The sequence below is a fragment of the Rhagoletis zephyria genome, unplaced genomic scaffold, assembly GCF_001687245.7.
Source record: "Rhagoletis zephyria isolate East Lansing unplaced genomic scaffold, Rhagoletis_zephyria_1.1 Rzeph_scaffold_01891, whole genome shotgun sequence".
NCBI classification, from domain to species: Eukaryota; Metazoa; Arthropoda; class Insecta; order Diptera; family Tephritidae; genus Rhagoletis; species Rhagoletis zephyria.
In genome coordinates, this window is record NW_016158975.1 from 16,416 (window position 1) to 37,569 (window position 21,154).

The window sequence follows — 21,154 nt, forward strand, 5'->3', positions numbered from 1 at the left end:
GCTGCAATGCAACTTGCTGCCGCTGACTTTGACTTTGCCAAGTGTTTTTTCTCTTGCGGTGCAACGCAGCAAACAAATAAAAATATAAACAATAAAATATGTGCATATGTATGTATGCATGTATGCATGTACTTATGCACACTTATGTGTTTGCAAGCAAGTATCGTTTTTAGTGCTGTTGCTTTTGTAGTTGTAGCAATTGCACTTACGATGCTTCGCTTGCTGCAGTCATCGCTCGTGTTCGCTGCCACTCTGCTATTTGGCCGACTGGCTGTTGTTGTTTTTATTGTTATTGTATTCGCTCTGCAAGCATTTTATTTCGCATTGTTGCTGTTATTTGCGCGCATGCTTTGCTGCTAGTTTATTTATTTTTTGTTCATGGTTTTTCTCGTCTTGCTGTTGCTCTTGCCGCATTCGAAATTAAATTGCTGCTTATCGCCGGTTCATTTCTTGCCATTTTCCAGCCATTGTTGGTTAAAGTAATCATGCATATTTATGTACATATACATATGTATGTATATTAACACTCGTAGTTACGGCTTGCTGCCAAATAATTGTTGCTTTTGTTATTGTGGCGTATGCCAAGCCAAAGTATTCAGCCACTTAAAATTGCAAAAGAAAAAAAGAAATTAATATCTGTATTTTTTAACGTTTATCGCTTCGCCAAACGCTGCGAGTCTTGCAGATTTTGGCTGCATGTCAAATGGAGTTAATTTATTGTTGTTGCATTTGTTTTAAATTTTATTTTCTGTCATTATTTTGCTCCATTGCCACTTGATTTTTGTTGTGAATTGAAGTGATGGCCAAGTTTCGTTTTTCATTTGTTATCTACTAATTATTGGTCGAAAAACTTAAATTAATCCCCTTAAGAGCTACAAGTTTTATGAACTAAGAACAGTGCACAAAACACCGTTGATCCCTTTCTCGGTTGCATTAAGTAAATACAAATACAGCAATGGATTGCATATCAGCACGGAAAAGCAGTCGAAGGAACATAGTTTAGCTGTGAACGTTCACTCACTGGTTGTTGAACAAGCTAATAGCGCGGCTAGAAGCTTAAATGATATTTGTTTATAATTTAGTTCGCATATTTGGTATATGTATGTATCCATGCAATTCTCGAACGGCTTTTAGAAAAATTTGCTTAGGACAAAAGCTGATAGTATTCTCTAATCATAGCTCACTGTATCTGAAGCTCGTCTCTCATTACCTTCAAAATTACAATAAGGTTGGCCCAGCTGTAGCTTCTAATAACAATGTGCTGTTCTTTTAAACGTCTGCGCTTGAAAGATGCTAGAATAACTCCACTTGGTAATGGTATTTCTGTGTTTTTCTTATAGATTTTCAGAGCACGTGAGATTAGATCAGTCTGGCTTTACCAGGACACTCTCGCATTACGTTTAATAGTAGAAGCCTAACTATTATGGCGCCCACCCACTGTAGGATATAGGTACATACATACATATGCATCATATGATTTGTCAGTCAGTATTCTAAACAAATGCCAAATCCCCACTCATCGCTTACCCATCAATTTGTCACAATTCTGTCCCCAACTGCTCATTTAGCACTAAAATTGTTTCTCAATAAAAATTTATTGACACTAATCGAGTCGAAAATAAATGCAAAAAATGCGAAAATGTGAAATGAATGAAGAAAACCAAATATTTGTCACATTTGTCAGCAAAGTGTGAAGCGATTCGCCAACAACGTGCAACAAAATATGTATGAATATACACTAACAAAAATAAACGGCTTACAAAAATTGCAAAAAAAGAAGTACGTACATATATACAAAAACAAAAAAGTCAAATACAAATTACCAATGCGAATACGAATGCGAATGAAATGAGATAACGTAAAATTGTGTCATATTTTCCTGTGCCGCGTGCAACGACACTTACACAAACGCAGGGGGCGCGCGCGCCTTAGCCAAACCCGCAGCGCGGCAGCACTTTCACATCGCACAGTAGCACGTCGGCCGGATCAGATCCGTTGCGGCGCGTCGCATCGCATTAACAGCTTGTAGCATTTTTATACGCAACACGTCGCCACACTGCCGCGCGCACAAACAACAAAACAAACTTGCAACCTTACAATGATGCCTGCTACAACATTTACTAGCTGACCAACAGTTTGACGACTGACGGCAACTGGCCGCCAACATATTGCCATTGAATGGCTGACTGATTGTTTGTTCGGCTGACTGCCTGCTTAGCTGGTGAATTGCCTGCCTGTTATGCGCGCGGCCGGCAACAATTTGTTGCGCGGCGACGACGACGACGACAACTTCGGCGACGCAATTACGCCGCTAACGTACCACTTTCACACATAGCATATGTCGCGTGTATGTATGTGTGTGACAGCAATAACAACACGCGTCCACTTGATAATATTTGGCCGTTGCCGGCCTTCAATCGCCTTTAGGCCCACTCTTCTTGCATTAGTTATGTATGGATTGCTCACCAAACGACGCGCCCCTTTCACCCTGCCAATTGTGGGTTGATGCAACCTTTAGCCAGCAGTTGGCTTTGGGTCATGACAGCCGTCATTATTGCTCATAACGACGACGCCGACGAAAGTGATGACGCCTTTGACAGTTATTATTAGATCAATGCGAGCAATGTTGAAAACAACCTGTTGTTGCGAGGCAACAAAAAGGCAGTTGATTATATAACTATAAAAGGGCAGTTATGTAAAGACCAAATGTAGAATTATTTTTGCTCAATTTCAAGTTCCCAATTGATTTGTTATGAAAGCCTCGCCAAAGGGTTTCGATATTTTTAATGGCTGTGATTGTTTAAATTTTTAGTAAAAAATTCTAATTCTAAAAAATTTCTCAAGAATTTTTTCAGGAGATATACATAAGTACATGCATACATACATATTTATGTACATATACATATTAAATTTTCTTATTTAATGTAAAAATGGATTATATTTAACACTTCTAACCAATTCAAAAATTATCTTTTTCGTGGAACTTACAATTTGTATTTAGTTTAACATTTTATTAAAAAATTATATAAGTTTTTCTCATCAAGCAAACTGAATGATTTTTTTTTTTTACTTTGAGTTTGAAATTAATATACATAAATTTCTCTTTTTTTGTAGGTACGTATTTAAATTCATAAGTTAATTTAAAAATGAATTTGAAAATTGATTGTAAATATATAGTTAAATTTTTTTTTAAGTTTTATAAAAAAAATATAAGTTTTTTAAATTAAATTAAAACGGTCAGTTTTTTACATAAATTAAACGAATTTGAATTTCTTTAAATTGAATTAAATTTGAATTGAATTTAAAATTTTTAAAAGTATCTACATACATACTTTCAGAATTCAATATTTTAATTTGTTGTTTAAAAGTTGTAATCAACATACAAATTAATTTAAAAATCTATAACTTTTTAAAAACTAAATTTTTTCGAGTTTTATAAAAAACTTAAACTAATTTTTCAAACTAAATTAAAAACGCCCCATTAATTTAACATAACGCATTTAAAACTTACTCAGAATGTGGTAAAATCAAAATTGTAAATTTTATTTGGTTCTATAAAATTTTTAGTTAGTACTAAAATTAACTATTTAATGTTTTGAATTAATGAACTTGAAAATGTCCGACTTAATTTAAACCTTAAATATACTTTATCAAAGAGGTTCAAGTGTGAGATTAAGAAGTTTAGGTTTCAGTAAAAAAAAAAATTAATTTAATTTTAACTTAAGTTGAGTGAGTTTTAAATTATGAGAATGAATTTCTTTACTTTAATTAAATTTAAAAGTTATTAGTTGATTTTAAATATAATTAGTTAATGAAATAATGAATAGGAATGAAACGCGTATTTAAATTAGGATAACAATTTTCCAAATTTTATGAAAGAAAAAAATTACTTAATTAATCAAGTTAACGAAAACATGAAACAATTAGATAAACGAACTTCTTCGCATTTTTGATCGACCTTTTCAAAAAGTCATGACGCAATGAAGTAATAAAACCGTTTTCTTGTTTTATCGTCTAACATTCACATTCCGCTGCCTTATACAAAGTTTTAAAGGCAAAATTTCAAATATGTAAGACTATGTTCTTTTCGGCCTAATTACTTCACCTAGTATAAGTCCGCTATGCAAAACAAATATTCATCTAAAATTTAAGTTCTGGCAACAAAAGCTGTCAAAAGCAATAAAAAATAAATTAGCTCGAATTTTTAAAAGAAAAAATAATTGCACCACTTTGTTTTCATAATGTTGTTTGTTTATTTATTTATAAGTTCTTTCCCGAACTATTTACTGTTTAATTTTTGTTCAAATGTTTGCAAAAAAAAATATTTTCCAGCTGCATTTTCCCGGCCTTTTCTCTAGCTTCCTTTATACTTTTCAAAACCCGATAGGCATGAGTGCATTTAAAATTGAAATCCACCATTTCTCACGCCATACACATATATGTACATATGTACTTATGCACACATGCATGTCCATCAATATGCTACAATGTATCTATCATAACTGTGAAACTTTGCTGCATAATCAGGCTAAGTCCAGCTTCAGCATTTTTTTTCATATCACAATTCGAAATTGTGCCACTTTTGCTTATCAGCTCGTCTATTCACATACTTACATTTGTATAATCATACATACATACATATGTACATATGTAGATATGTAAAGACATACTTTTTACACACTTGCATACTTACAGGCATTTCAATTAGCGATGCACACATTTTTTCTGCCATAAATTGTGTTAATCACTTGCGATTGCGCATACAATCAGCCGTAACTCGTTTTATTGTTGTTACTATAGCCGTTGTTATTGTTGTTGTTGTTGTTATGGTTTTAGCAATTAAAACCTGCCACGGAAACCGCTTTTTACAAGTAATTTTTCTTTTAAACGCGCATAATTTTTTTTCTTCACTTAAATATTTTGTTACTCTGTGCGCTTCCGTATTTTTTTGCGAATACTTTTTTTCCAGTTCACTGATCTCTTCCGGTTGCCATATGTATAAATTATGAGGAGGTTTCACAAAGCAGAAAAGAGACAAGGTAATTTTTACTCAATTGACATTTAGGGTGCATACTTGTACACAAATTTTTTATTAATGCGAAAAAAAGTTTTTAAAAATGCAAGAAAAAGCTTTTAAATATAAACACAAAGCATGTAAACGCGTAGTGGTTGTATAAAAGGGGGAGATGGATGATGGTGAGTGAGAGTGGGTGTAGAATGTACTGAATGAGTGTAACAAAGAGTCGGCGCTGCAAACAGAGCTATTTTTCACGGCAATGCATTGCGGCATACAAAAAATTAATGCCCATATAATTTACGAACTTTTAGTCCTTTAGCTTGTCAAGTGCATTCGACACCTGTCATTTTGATTTGTATGTTAAATTTCACAAATTACTGGACTATGGCGAAAAAACACCAGCTTATCTACTATTCATNAAGACAAGGTAATTTTTACTCAATTTACATTTAGGGTGCATACTTGTACAAAAATTTTGTATTAATGCGAAAAAAAGTTTTTAAAAATGCAAGAAAAAGCTTTTAAATATAAACACAAAGCATGTAAACGCGTAGTGGTTGTATAAGGGGGGAAGATGGATGATGGTGAGTGAGAGTGGGTGTAGAATGTACTGAATCAGTGTAACAAAGAGTCGGCGCTGCAAACAGAGCTACTTTTCACGGCAATGCATTGCGGCATGCAAAAAATTAATGCCCATATAATTTACGAACTTTTAGTCCTTTAGCTTGTCAAGTGCATTCGACACTTGTCATTTTGATTTGTATGTTAAATTTCACAAATTACTGGACTATGGCGAAAAAACACCAGCTTATCTACTATTCATTTATACACGCTAAATGCCTACTTTACATTGATAACAATGCTGTCTAGATTAGATATATGTATATAGTACATACATTTTTTTGAGATAAGGAAGATAAAATTAAACACACGTGTCGTTTATCATAAATTATGCTGGAAGATTTTTCAATGAGTCCAACACACAAAAATATGCGACAATTGCTCGCTCGGTTATAGCTGAGCACTGCTGATGACAACGATAATAATCAGCACAATAGATACAGTGAGCCTTTGTCATTCCGCCAACCAATTTTCTTAAAAACCAATTTCAACTTATTTAATAAAAAAATTAATTTTTTCCAAATATCAATCTTAGGTTTACCTTGTGGTGGGCAATGCCAGAAAAAATCTTGCGTAGTCTGTGTATACCCCAACTTGCAGAGACTTATAGCGTTTTCGAAATATTTCATACCAAAGTATAGGAAAAACTATGAATAACAACGGTTATATAATCCAAGTACTTTCTCGTGAAAGGATAGCCAAAGTACTTGAGCAATCTAAGTCCACGGCCACGCAAAGAGCGGCTGAGCAGTGAGCGGTCTAACGTACCCAAGTAGTCGAGGTCTGCAAAGGAGAGGAAAATATTTATTATTCATATCTTGATAATGAAACGAAAAATAAAATCGTCAATAAAAATGTTATATATATCTCGAGAGAAAGTATCGATAAATTCTTTGGCGACAATGAANCAACCAATTTTCTTAAAAACCAATTTCAACTTATTTAATAAAAATAATTAATTTTTTCCAAATATCAATCTTAGGTTTACCTTGTGGTGGGCAATGCCAGAAAAAGTCTTGCATAGTCTGTGTATACCTCAACTTGCAGAGACTTATAGCGTTTTCGAAATATTTCATACCAAAGTATAGGAAAAACTATGAATAACAACGGTTATATAATCCAAGTACTTTCTCGTGAAAGGATAGCCAAAGTACTTGAGCAATCTAAGTCCACGGCCACGCAAAGAGCGGCTGAGCAGTGAGCGGTCTAACGTACCCAAGTAGTCGAGGTCTGCAAAGGAGAGGAAAATATTTATTATTCATATCTTGATAATGAAACGAAAAATAAAATCGTCAATAAAAATGTTATATATATCTCGAGAGAAAGTATCGATAAATTCTTTGGCGACAATGAATGAACATATTGATATACATATATGCAGCAAACCTTATACATAAATATTAAAAATAAATCTAATAAAATCGATAAATGTCAAAATAATATCGATCAATTTATTGATATAGAAAAATGTGTCGATCACCTATTAGCAAATCGGCAACTTTTTGCACAATTATTTCCATACATATGTATATCGATAATTATATAGGTATATCGATAATTATATAGGTATATCGATAAAGCTGTCAATAAAACTCACATTAGAAGAAATCGATAGAAAATATCTATATTTTTTTTGACAATGAAATTTATGTAAATATGTATCGATAATTCGTTTAAATAAATCGATAACTCAATTTGATATTGATAAACTTATGGAATACCGATCAAAAGATCGATAACTGATTTCACAGGAATATCGATAACTATTTGAATATATCGATATCTAATGCTGCCGATAAAATTCAGCACTATGAAACAATTAAATGGAAAAAGATATTACTAAATATACATACATACATGTTTGTACGTATGGATTTTTATAAATTTCAATCAGTTCTACATACATACATACATATCTAAGGTTACTTTAAAAGTTTATGGGCAATCCGTTTCACACTACTTGCTATTTTAATTTCCTTTTAGCTTAATACCAAAAAATCCTTACATAAAAATAACTACTGAAAATGGTTTTAAAATAGAGTAATCAACAGCTGCAGCTGTAGGTAGCTCTTTCAATTGCAATTTTTCGTACCACAAATATTTCTAAACAAATAGCACATTTATTTTCAAACGCACACACACTCTCAGCCAGCAGCAACACTACCTACATATGTACATATGTACATACCTGTAAGCCATCAGTGCAAATACAGAATGAATGAGTGCTCGTAAATATGTTTGCACTTTCATGCAATTTTCCCTGCCGCTTGTTGCGGCATCTAACAAAAAATCAAAATTACACTATGCACGCTTGTTATTGCTGGCGCTTATCGCTTTGCGGTTCAGCAGCACAGTGCCAAGGGTATCTATGTGCATACATGCTGCCACACGTAGATACTTAGATACATATCTACATACATACATATTTATGAATGTCTATAGTTAAACATATTTGTAGATATGCAAGTGCACTTAGCACGCCCGGCCACGTACGCTAGCTAGCAGATGCGATGAGACTTGTTGGAGCAGTTGGCGCATAACAAAACACACACACACGCATTTTGTTGTTATTATTGTTGAATTCACGTACATGCATATGTATGTAGGTATGTATGTATGTGTCTGCTTGCAATGTATATCTATAAATTATGTGCATTTACGTGTGCTTTTTGGCTTGTTATCTTTCTGCTTGTTGGCAATACGCTTACGGTACCTCACTGTTAACTCACTGCATGCATTTATTGTAACCAAAAGACGAAGAACAAACAACAACAAAACAAATGCAAAGAAGAAGCAGCAGCATGCACGTAGATGCAGTGCGAAAATTGCAATTTGCTGCTGAGCGCAGAGCCGAACGCACACACGCTTGCCTACTCATATCTGTTCAACAGCAAGTCACACAGCTACATATGTACGCTACGCAGTCACTCAGCCGGCACAAAAGACAATTTGCCAACTGGCAAATAAGTTGTAGACTGCCGCAAACCAAGCCAAGTAGCCAAGCCAAACCAGTCAGCCCGACAGCCAACCAACGAGGCAGCAAGCAAGCGGTGGCGAGCACCAAACCCCCCTCGGGACTGGCAGACATTTGTTGCAAACGACCAACTGGTGCAACAATAAGCAACAAATGTATACAATTTTCAATGTTTTGTTTAATTTTTTTGTTTCATTTTTGTGGCACACTCGTCGCTTGGATTTTGGCCTACAAGCAGCCAAACTGTGCTATGCTGCGCGGCGCTGTGATGAGTGGCGCAATTCGTAATAGCACAAAGCGAGTGAAGGTAACTTGCAAAGGTAGCAAGGCAAGGAAGGTGCTTATGTATGTATGTATGTATGTACGTATTTCGAGCGCTCGATGATGAAGTGTCTAAACCAACAATACAAACAATATGTATGTGCTAGTCTCACCGCCGCTTGCGTTGGGTGTGTGTCGCTGCACTTTGAAAAAGCATTGTTGCAAGTCAACTTACTGTTAGTTGTGGCACAAGCTTAACTCCACACACACACACACACACACGCAGAAACTCTGCACAGCTTAGCACACAACTCTACTGAACTCAGTTCAGCTAGTTTAGATGCACCGCTTATGACTTGTGGCAAATGTCACAATATGTCTTACCTGCCGCTGTTATGTAGCTTTTCAAATTATCGTTTACTTACCTACATTTTTTGTGAGCTTCGGTTTTGTTGAGTTGCATACAAATTTGTTGAAATTTTCGGTGTGAAGAGTTGATTTTTTCTCCTCCTTATTGCTTGCTTCGCTTCTTCCACTTTTGTTTGGCCGGAAACTCGGAAAACTTTTTTGCCATTACTACATATCTACATACATACGATATATTGAAAAATGTCTGCTTGCGCGCGGTGAAACTTGTATGCATGCTTAGAAAGAGAGTATGTTTTGGGAGAAATTTAAGTAGGTTTTTTTTGTTGCGTAAGTTTTCTATGTGCTATGGATAGTTGAACGAAAGGTTTATGATAATGACAAATTTTCGATTTTGTGCACAATTTGTATCCCTCAGAGATGAGTAGCTCTATCGGTGCTTTTGTATGCGATTGGCAGCTGAATTAGGGATGAATGCACAACGAGTATTTTCTTACAAATTGAAGGCGCAATGCAATTTTTTTTATAAAATTTTCACTGGAAATTATCTATTTATACTAAAAATTTATAATTTATTTTTTAACATTTTAATTCGAATATCTTAAAGTATGTAATTTAAAACAATTTTTCTATGATATCTGCTTAACTTTATTTAACACTTTTGTTTAATTTTGAATTGATGTTTAAACCCTTTCTACGATTTTAAAACCATGTATTTAGTTTTTTAATTAGATTTTCCCAAATTTTTATTATTTTTTTTTTATTTGAAGATTCTTCATTTTAACAAGTTTTGCAAAACAATTTTTTTACTGCTTGTATTTTTTTATTTAATTTATATTTCTTAAAATAAATTTAAAAAATAAGAAAAACATTTTTATTTCAGTAAAACTCTTTTTTATTTCTTTATTTGAAGTTCCCGGATATTTTATGGTGCAAATCATTTTCGTTTTTCTTTAAATTTTGAATTACTGTTTTTTCAGCCTAGTTTTTTAGTTCAAAATTCCGTAGTTTTTATAATATATTAATTTTTGTGCTAGTTTTAATTATGTTTTCTTTTCATTTTTTTATCAGACATTTATAATTTTCATTTAAAATTATTTTAAGTCGACACAAAGTTTTTTGTTAAATTGTTAAAATTTTTCTTTGATTGAACCAAATTATTAATTGATTTCCTTTAATTGTTCCATTAAAAATTAGCCTTACAAAAAACATTTTTCGCTAAGAGACAATGCTTGCATATGAAGTCAATCTCTATATTTATGAATATGATGGTTTTTCATTGTTTCACAAGATTTTTTTTTATTAAATTGTTTAAATTTTTCGTTGTATTGAACCACTTTATTAATTGTTTCATTAAAAACGCAGCTTTACAAAAAAATTTTTTTTGCTATGAGACTATGCTTGCTATAAGTTTTTGATGTCGAAATCCATTTTACTTGCGCAAGCAAAATAAAAATATGTTGTTCAGGCTTTTGTAATTATTAATTGGACCCCTAAACTGATTGTCAAAAATCCTTGATAAAAATGAGAATCCACGCATTAAATGGACTGCTGTATAAAATTTTAGAATTTTTAGAAATGCGAAGGCGCGAAATAAGTCTGAATTCGGTTTCAGAAATCGCAAATTCTTGAAAAAAGCCGTGTCTCATCCACAGACCTGAAAAACGCATTTTTCTTTAGCTGGCTTTTTTAGCTGATTGCTTTTTTACAGAAATTTATGAATAAGCCCAAATCTAAGCGATTTTCTATGATTTTGAGCTCGCCTTGCTGCTAAATGAGAGTTGTATCGAATATTGAGCAAAAATTTGAGTCGATAGTTTTCCACTTCCAAAAAAAAGATATATGGAAAATATATACTGTAATATCAGTATCTAATAAAACGGGCCGTATAAGGATCTTTATGAAAATCGTGTATAATTCAGGTGAGCAATTTACTATGGAACGAGTTGTTAGGTAAGACGGCGGAAACGTTTTCTTTCTGAAGAAGCACATTTGGAGAGATAACGCTTTGGAATGATCCGTTCCGTCCAATAACGAGTTAATGGTTGCCTGCTCCAGTCAACGATTATGCTGATCAAGCACCCTAATTTAGACAGATTAAAATTCTCCATATCCCCTACCACTTCAGTTAGATGATTTTTACTGGTTTATTATTGGTAGAAATAGCTGAGGGATGAATGGATGAATCATAAAATGGCGAAGCATAGATACTACTTGAAAGAATGGTGGAGAGTCATGCCAAATCCGGAAGCTGCTCTCCAAGAACCCTAAAAAATAATAAAAAAACTCCACTTCCTTTTTTCTGTATATATAAAACAAAATTCTGCTCCACCCCCAACCGAAAGTTGTAGCGCATGCAAGCTTCGTCGATACGGAAATTCACGTAACTACCATTAATCCATAAATAAGGCTTTTACCAACCAAGCAACGCCAAAATTTCATAAATACCTTTTTCAAACCAAAATAGCAGCACTTGAGTGAAAAATGAGCTGATTAGCTAACGAAATGCGAAACGTGCTAACAACAAGAAACAAAAACTAAAAATAGCATTCCATTGCACTTGAGCTATGCTATGCTTGCATTGAAATATATACAAATAAATTTGCTGCTTTGATTTTGCTTTTTGATTCAGCATAAGAAGCCAACGCCAACACGCCAAAATCAAAAATAAAAAAAAATACATACAACACACAATCATAAATATATACATAGATAACTCGCACAATGCAAAACTATTCATTGCCGAGCCAAATTAAAATTTCGTCATACTTTTGTGCATAGCAACAGTCAGCACTCAAGTGTAGTGTATATAGTGAGTGAAAAAATTAAAGCACCCAAAATGAGAAGCAGAAGAAAAAACAAAACTCACAAGCGACCATATTACTGATCAAGCAACGCTTCACAGTCAAAAGCCATTTAGGCCGTACAACTGCAAGAATGTATTTATGCATGTATGTATGTATGTACGTATTTTGGTTGATGTTGGCGCTACCAACCAAGAGCAGATAGAGAAGCAACAGCAGCAACGGCCGAGCAACAAACAGCATTCAATAACAAGTTGCTCTAACTCTGCCAAAGCGCGTCACCCCCTTCCATTACTGTTGCCAACCAAGCTGCTGCTACTATAACTGCTGCTGCTGCTGCTTATTTCATCCACTTTGGCCATTAACCAATTTGTGCATTTTTGGACGTTGCCACACAGCCTTCATGGAGCGATTTTCATGGGTCTTCTTTACGTAATATCTACTCTCGTACATAGCCAGCAATATGCTTTGGCATGCCAATAGCGATGTACATAAAATCATACAAAGATACAGACTACAAATAGACAGTCGCACAGTCGCTAAGTCGCAGAGCTCCGACCATTTCAAGTAATCTTAACTACGTTGGAAATATGCTTTAGCGCTTACTTCTTGATGTTTTTTTTTCTGTTTTTCTTGTTTGTATGGGTTGGTTTTGTCGTTGCTAGCTCTCCGCTTTATCGTTTGCTTCACAACTTTTCGTTTCGGTAGGTAGTAAGTTAGCCATCAATACTGTTGGTACCGTTATTCACAAAACGCGCTCATCGCAAATGGCCACTTTCTTTCCCCCAATTCTGCGTCTGGTACAAGTACCTTACCGGTGTATGTATAACCGACCTACCATGTCCTCTGCCGTAATTCTTACCTTTTTACGGCTGTTGACGTTTGTGCGGACGGTGTTGGTAGGGACGCTACTACTGTTGGTACTACTTTTTTCCTTCTAATTCAGCTGTGCACGACCATTGGCTACTCTACCTCCGCTACAACCACTGCCACTGCTGCCATAACATATTGCCATTGAGTTGTAAAGTATCGCTATAAGTAGTATGTACATACATATGAGCATAGTAGTAGGTACTTTTAGCCTCTTTCATATAGCTGCTTTGGCTAATTTTTTTTTTTCATTTCATTTTGCTTTACTTTGTTGCTTGCTGCTGGTGACTTGTTATTTATTTGGTGTTCATTTGGCTTGAACTCGCCGGCCTTAGCACAAATGCTATTAGCTTGCAGCGGAAGGAAGGTAGGAAGAAAGAGGGGGGGGGGTGTGATTTACTGTATTAAGTATTATTTGAGTAACTTTCTTTTTATTCTTACACAAAACTGTTGTACATACTTTTAACTGAATTTAATCATTTCTATTACTTACTTAAATATAAACGTTGCTATTGTATATAGTTGTGGTTGTTGCTTTTCAACTAAATTTACACTTACACTTTTCTCTTCATCAATTAAATTTAATTATCAAGATTCCGCGTGAACACCTGTTAATGCCACACTTTACTCACACCTCAGTTGACATCGCTGTCATCGACTTTCGATAAAACTTGCTCTCACTGCCGACAGCTTTTTGGTTGCCAACCATTTAGCGTTTGCGTTGGTTGAACTCATTAAATTGATGATCTCAATTCAATTTAAAATCAATAAGTGAGTTTAATATTATAAGTTAAGGTTATTTATCTTAAAACATAAGTAGAAAATAGGTAATGTGGTATAGGACAGGATTGGTCGACCGACTCTGATGACCGAAATTGAAGTTGTTGAACAGGAAATAAATGAAGAGTCCTCAAAGCAAATGGTATAAGTGGCTTCAAAACAAAAATCTTATTGGATTTCAATTACCTGAAAGAAAAACAATTTGGTAAAAATCAAAAACAAAAGCGCTACTTTATGCTAGCTGAATAGTAGATGTTTTGAAGGGTGATAAAATAATTTGCAGAATGCAAAGTCTACTTGCAAACGTTTGTAAAAGTACAGTTCGAAGCCCAAAAAAGGAGACTATCTTTCATACGAGCAGAATTGAAGAAAATCATGAAATGGAGGTCTTGGAGAGGATACGTGGCATTCTTTTTACCTAGCAATACTTTGCAACTCAATATTTTTAAATTTTTCTGAGCTAGTCGGTTTCATTAACGTTTGATATAAAGAAATGAGTTTATATTCGTTAAGCAAGGGGATATATTACAGATCATTATGTGAGAATTTTAGTTTGCAAAAGGTTTAAGCATAGTGTGTCGACCCTATTAAGCTGGCATTTCAGGATACTATTTTATATCTATATAAGGAAAATTTGAAAGTTAGGGGGGCTCGAGCCCCCCCCTGCCCCAACCTGGCTACGCCCATGAGTGCAGTGGCAGAAAAGAATTACCACACCGCGTAAGAACTTGAAGAGGACGAAATCGGCTGACAAGATGATGGCCACATTTTTTGGAATTCAACGGGCATTTTATTCATTCGATTTAAAGGAAAAATGTGTGAATATTAGGGCAAAGTATTCGCTACTGGAAGTTTGCTTCTTTTGAATAAAAAATAAATAAAAAATACTAATGACGAAAAATGGAAGTTAGCTTATGGTGACTGTATTTAAGATCCAAAAATAAAAAAATTATCTTCTCTTTGTATTCCCAATCCTTGCTCTTTATTCCTCGAACCTAGCAACATCGTTCCCTGATTAGAAAACCAAATTTTGTAATAAAACTGGCGACTAAGGGAAAACAGAACAATGAAAAGTAATTAAAATACAAAAGTAACAACGAAAACAAAGGAATTGCATAGCAGATATATATTTAAAACGCAAAAAATATTAATATTTACATACGCATGAGTATATCCGCATATGTGCGTGCGTTTGCTTTAATTGAAATACGCTAATTTCATCAAAATGAATTTTGTAATAGACATGCTGACACATGGCCACAAAGGCACAAACACACACACACACTCATGCAAGAGCACTTACAAGCAATTACAATGCAATGGAGGGCATGCTGTAAATGCCATAATATGTACATATGTACATATAATGCACACAACGACAGCCACGCCCACTTGTGACGCCTGCTATTAAATAGCAGCAAANCATATAATGCATACAACGACAGCCACGCCCACTTGTGACGCCTGCTATTAAATAGCAGCAAAGCACAGAAGCCAGCCAGCCGCAGCAGCAGCAAATGCCTAGCAATGCAAGCGAAAACAAAAACTATGAGAAGGCAAGTGGCAAAACAAAAACGCAAACATCAGCTATAGTTGCAGTAATTCATATGTATAAACANTATGCAAGCGAAACAAAAATTATGAGAAGGCAAGTGGCAAAACAAAAACGCAAACATCAGCTATAGTTGCAGTAATTCATATGTATAAACATACATATGTATGTATGTATGCATGTGCGTAGATGCGCCAAAGCAACTACAAAAATAGCTGGAATAAATGTGTTATCAATAGCAATGAAAAGAGCAAGTTAGTGAAAAATCCAAACTCTGCTTGCATGAAAATGCTATAACGCAATAACAATCACATAAATAAATATTGCTGCTAACAACAACAATAAAGAGCACTAAACTAAACAAAATAAACCACTAAAGCAGAAAAATATTCATATTACACGCTACTTTGGCAGACGAGCCTACAACACACACAAAAACAAAAACACTCACACACACACACACACACACACACCTCCCAGTTTACGCGCTCACTCAGCTTAGGCTGCGTTACTTATTTGCTTGCTTGCTGCTGTTGCCCAGCGCCAACAACTCCCCANAAAACAAAAACACTCACACACACACACACCTCCCAGTTTACGCGCTCGCTCAGCTTAGGCTGTGTTACTTATTTGCTTGCTTGCTGCTGTTGCCCAGCGCCAACAACTCCCCACTGCCGTTTATTAACACATAACACACACCCACTTTCCTCGTGCCCCGTGGCCATTGTATGCCCCACACAGACATGCCACTTGTGCATCAACATCCATACGCTCCATTTCAGTATGCGAACGCTGTTTCCACACCACTGCAATTTTCAACAATCCACTCTGGTCTCGTCCACTCCTTTGCAGTTCACTTCACTTCACTCCACTCTACACTTTACTCCAGCCTACTCCATTCCATTTCATTTGATTTCGTATCGTTTTATTTCACTTTAACTCAGTCAACGCCAATGGGCCAAAACTCAGCCACTGTCAGCCGTTGCTGATTGCTGCTGACGACTATTGTTTTTCTCCCCACTGTTTTTTTATTATTTTATTTTTGCTTTTTATTGGCTTTTTATTTTGTTGCTCTTTTTATTTGTACTACTTTAATTGTTGTTGTTATTATTGTATTTTCTATTCAGCAGTGTGTTGCTGTCTATTCTCCAGACAAACGCTTCTGCCATGGCTATGGCCATGCCAAGGAGCTTTTAAAAAGAATATGTACACTTTTGCTACGAGTATATCGTCCGGTTGCCCTCCTCGTCGTTTTGCTTCCTACATTTTAGCCATACGTTTGTATGTGCGTACATATGTATGTATGCCTGCCTGTCTACTCATTCCTTCGTTTAACCACTTGTCTATCCTCATCATATCCGCATACACATCTTCCTCGCCTCGCCACGCCACGCCACGCCGCTGTAATAAAGTAAGTGTGCCTGACTTCGTGTGTAGCTGTGTGTGGATTTAACTCGCATTAGCAGCAGCTAGCACAGGAAGACATGGTGCAAATTAACATAAAGTCATATGTAAATGTATGTACATACATATAAAAGCAGACCCACATAGGTACATACTTACATACAAATTTATGATTATGGCTTTTTAGAAACGCACTCGCATTGATGTCGCTTTGCAAGACAGCGGTTGCTCAAATGTCGACAGCCTGTATTTTAAAGACTACTTTTCTTATACATACATAAATGTACATCCATATTTTTGTATATTTTTTCGCAGTTAGCATTTTACTCAATGATTCGGAACTTGTAATGATCTCTTCCGATGTCCTTTTTTGAGTCTAGTGCTCAAAACAACTCATGAATATGCTTGTCAATATGCGGCAATTCTCATAAGTACTTAGCAGGTATTTAGATATGTATACATATGAAAAAATTTATTCACTTGGTGGTGGTATGTATCGTTATTGGATCCGTTTTCACTAAGCACATTTCTTCATCTTGATTTAATTTTTTAGCAATGTTAAATTTCTGTCGTAATCGTTGTTTTGTTATCGAAATTTTAATTGTTATTGACTTATTACTTACTATCGAAATTTTTATCGTAATCGAATTTTGTATCGTTATCGAATTTTTCATTTTTATCAACATTTTTTATTACCAAAATTTTTATTATTACCAAAATTATTATCGAAATTTATATTGTTATCGAAATTTAAATTGTTATCGAAATTTCTATTGTTATCGAAATTTGTACTATAATCGAAATGTATATTGTAATCGCAATTTTCATTGATATAGCAATTTTTACCCTTACCAATATGCTATCTTTTCGAAATTTGTATCGTTATTGAAATTGCTATCGATTTCCTTATTAATATCCTCATCGATGTAAATTTTTAAAAATTGCTAACTTTTCAACAGATTTCTATTTAGCTAAGCTTACAAACTAAGAGCGCACTAACTATAGTTTCTAATTCCGATGCTTTCTACCATCTCTTTAGCTATTTTCTTACTTAAATATTTCGCTCTCACTTTCTACCTCCATACCATTGTACGCCCCCCCAAACACCTCATTCTACATAATATGCGGAGACTCTTAATAATAAAATGGCAATAAAAGTTCACAAATGCCAAGCAAACTGTCAACTGCATGTCACTGATAAATAATGCAGGAAGTTACGCGCTCGTACGCTTTGTACATATGTATGTATGTATGTACGTGCAAGAGCCAGACAGCTGTAATCTACGTAAACAAGTATGTACCTTTGTAGAAGCAAAAGTGTATAAAGATATCTGTATATTGAACCAGTAGTCAATCGGGATGAGTTGTCCTGTCATATGTAGCTATATACTATGCTTATTAAAATACGTGGATATGTATCTACTGTATATGCATATGTATTTATATACACATATGCTCATAAATTTGTATGGTCATATGCATATTTGTCGGTCCCCTTACAAACCACACTCGCATATAAAAGTATAATTTTAATAAAAGTTCAAGTGCGAACCCGTTTCAATGCACGCAGCTACATACATAAATATATATAAGTGAATATGCAGACAAGTCAAGCAATAATAAATACGAACGCGTATGCACATCTATAAGTACCTATGTATATATTTTCGTATATTAAAACACTTATAAATACCTCTGTCCCGGTTTCAGAGAGCGCACAGCGAGTTTGCGTTTATTGTTGCATTTAAATATTTATACGAGAAGATAGTCTATTGTGACACTGTCAACGCGCTTTTATTAAAAAAAAATATGCAGAGATACATTTATATATGATAATGCCTACTTCGGTATGTTTATTACAATTAAGAGTATGAATATGAAATATGTACATACAAAGGTATTATTTACCTCTGTCTCTTGCTAAATTTATCGGTTCACATATTTACATATGTACATAAATGTGTATAAAGTAAATATACTTACTTGCATTTGCTTGTAAAAACCGCCAACGACAAAAACGACGACAAATTGTTGTCAGGCTTTTTACGCAATTAATCATAAAACTACGTACGTATATACGTACATATAAGCATGTATTTACATATATATGTAAGCGCTTATATTTTTCTTTAATAAATAAAGTAGCCGCAGATACACAGATACTTACATATGCATACAAAATTACATGCGCACATTTCATTACTTGCCTTTGTGCTCGGTGGCGTATGAGTAACCTTAATTAATGAGTTCGCACAGAAGCGAAGTATCGCGCGTGGACTAGTATGCATGTAATTATATACATATGTGCGTAAGCATGTATGCCCGTATAAAATGTACATTGACGCAAACTAAATATAGTGCCATGTAAAAGTTGATAAGCCACAAATTTTCACGGTTTAAATTTATCAAATCGAACCCTAAGCATTTTCTTTTTTATGCAGAAATCTTCTGTATGGTGTATTTTATTTTTTATTGTACATCGCTTTATTTTAGCTTATATATTTTTTAATTTTTTTTTTTAATATTTATTTCTAATTTGTAAGATTGCTTTTTATTTTTCTCTATAAGTTTAACTTATTTTTTTAAGTTTATTTATTAATATTTATTTTATTTAACTTTTGGGGTTTATCTTTTTTCAGGTAATTTATCTGGATTTTCCCTTAATTTCTCTTACTGTATTCTTGTTTAATTCAATGTTATTTTTATATTTAATTTTAATTTAGTTAATTTTTTATTTTACTATTTTTCATTCTATGCATTTATACGCGGGGAAATACATTAAAATTTTTTATGTATGTAAATTATTGCAATATAAAAAAATTTTATTATTATTATTATTTATTAGAGTAATACAAAATATTAAACTAACTTAAAAAAAACACACCAGCTACCAGGGCCTACGGTGCCATAAAAAAATAAAATTTTTCCCCCCATTTAAAAACTTTCATAATGTGTCCTAATATACTTATGTATGTGCAAATTTGTTCAACATAAAACTTCCGTACACAAACATTCTAATTGACTCATTAATTTTCAATTGATGCGATTGACGTCCGATTCGCGTGTATTTTATATTCCGCTCTCAGCGCAAGCCCCCATTCACACTCAGCAACTATTATCTCTCTTTCCTTCACTCTAGCAAGTAGCTACTTACATACATACGCGCTCTCAAGCACAAAAGTTTTCACTTTTCAACCACATAAAATACATACAATTTTCTATTAGTAAATCAGATCTATTTTTAACAAATCGTTTTGCTTGTTTGCCTTTGCATTTTTTCGATCAAACCAATTTGTGTGTGAAAATTATGAAAATTTGCCTTTTCTTTGTTCCGCCTCGGCGATAGCGCAATTGCAGCGCTGCGTCGAATCGCAGCTAGCGCAAACAAGCCAAACTGACTGACGGAACGTGTCCAAGCAATGAGCGTGGAGGAAAAAGAGAAAATGAAAACAGCTCATAAGCCCGGTAATTTAGTCGAGAGTCCATTATTAGCCGCAAGTATAACAAACCAACTAGCCAATGTGCAAACTGATGGTTGTGCATATGTATGTTCGTGCTTACATACATACATACATATGTATGCATATATGCATTCATTTGTTTGAATTTGCTATTATATTTGTTCATAGCAAAAGCACTCAAAAATTTAGTCAAATTACCAAATAGTCATTTGATTGCCAAATAAAATGTATGGTGAAGAAAATAAAAACAATGATAAAGAAATCGAATAAAAATGCTAAAGAAAACTATGTATTTTTTGCAAATGAAATGTTTTTCACTAACATTTCTATCGCTCAGGATTGCACGCTACTCGCTGCAGCGTGACTTTTATTTACGAACTCAATCAGTCATTCAACCAGTCATTCACTCGTTGTTGTTCATTCATTAATTTTGACTTTTGCTATCATTTCGGAATTATTGGCAAGCAATATTAGGTTTATTGTTGTTGTTGTGATACCCTTGCTTTGCCAACTAATGACTTTGTTGTCATTGTTAATTTGCTGCTGTTAGTTTTTACCCCACTCTCCAGTCTCGCCGCCATTTTGGTCATTTCAATTTACGTCCACTTTTGATTGGGCGCAGCAGTGAAATTAAACGCGTACATATTTATAAAAAAAAAAAACCTAAATTGCACGCGACAAATAATTGTGCAAAAAAAAAAATATTTTTTGCTGCACGTTTCATTTAACCAAAATGATGAATTTAAAACTCCAAAACGTATATGAAATGGTAGTAGGGAATCCAAAATAGCGAATTATGTATTATAGACTTTGCTGCCCACTAGTACGCTCGCCGCTGCCCCGTGACATCGCTTGACAACCAAAAACGCTGAGGTGCTGTGCTCTAGCTTTAAAACGTGTCGAAAATGAAAATCGTTAAATTGACATTTTGCTTTCCCCTTCGTTCATTGGCTTGCAAGCGTGCTTGAGCTGTTGGTATTTTTCTGTTGTTGATTACTTGCTTTGGAGAATTTCACTTTCTGCATTGCAAAATGGAAGATTAGA

General features: G+C 34.3%; 1 protein-coding gene across 2 annotated transcripts in view; it reads left to right on the forward strand.

The window, feature by feature from the left end:
- LOC108365493 (homeobox protein 13) overlaps positions 1–21,154 on the forward strand; it is a 68,841-nt gene that overhangs the window by 14,990 nt on the left and 32,697 nt on the right. The window lies entirely within an intron of this gene.